Raw genomic sequence first — 631 nt, 5'->3', positions numbered from 1 at the left:
CTTCAATGAGACCCCCAAATCACAGTCGATAATCCCCAAAATAAACAAGTGAGATTACATCAGACTAAGAAGTTTCTTCATGGCAAAAGACACAGTAATTTGTGTGAATCGACAGCCCTCAGAATGGGAAAATATTTTTGTAAATTCTGCATCAGATAAGAGACTAATAACCAGAATGCACAAGGAACTCAAGCTGCTGTTTGGAAAAAGATAATCAATCCTATTAAAAGATGGGAGAAGGCATTGAAAAAAACACTCTCTAAAGATGACATACAAATAGCCGATAGGCATATGAAAAAATGTTCAACATCACTCATCATACAGAAAATGCACATTAAAACAACAACGAGATACCACCTAACCCCAGTCAGAATGTCTAAGATTTTAAAAAAAGGAAAAAATGATAAATGTTGGCAGGGGGGTGGTGAAAGGGGAACTCTTTTACACTGCTGGTGGGAATGTAAATTGGTCCAGTCACTGTGGAGAACAATTTGGAGATTCCTCAAAAATCTACAAATAGAACCACCATATGATCCAGCAATTCCACTCCTCAGTATCTACCCAAAGGACAGAAGAATTCTTCATTGGAAAAGTGCTTGCACATCGATGTTTATTGCAGCACTATTCACGA

This window comes from Tupaia chinensis, unplaced genomic scaffold, assembly GCF_000334495.1.
Source record: "Tupaia chinensis unplaced genomic scaffold, TupChi_1.0 Scaffold000067_1, whole genome shotgun sequence".
Lineage (NCBI taxonomy): Eukaryota > Metazoa > Chordata > Mammalia > Scandentia > Tupaiidae > Tupaia > Tupaia belangeri.
This window is presented reverse-complemented; position numbering follows the sequence as displayed.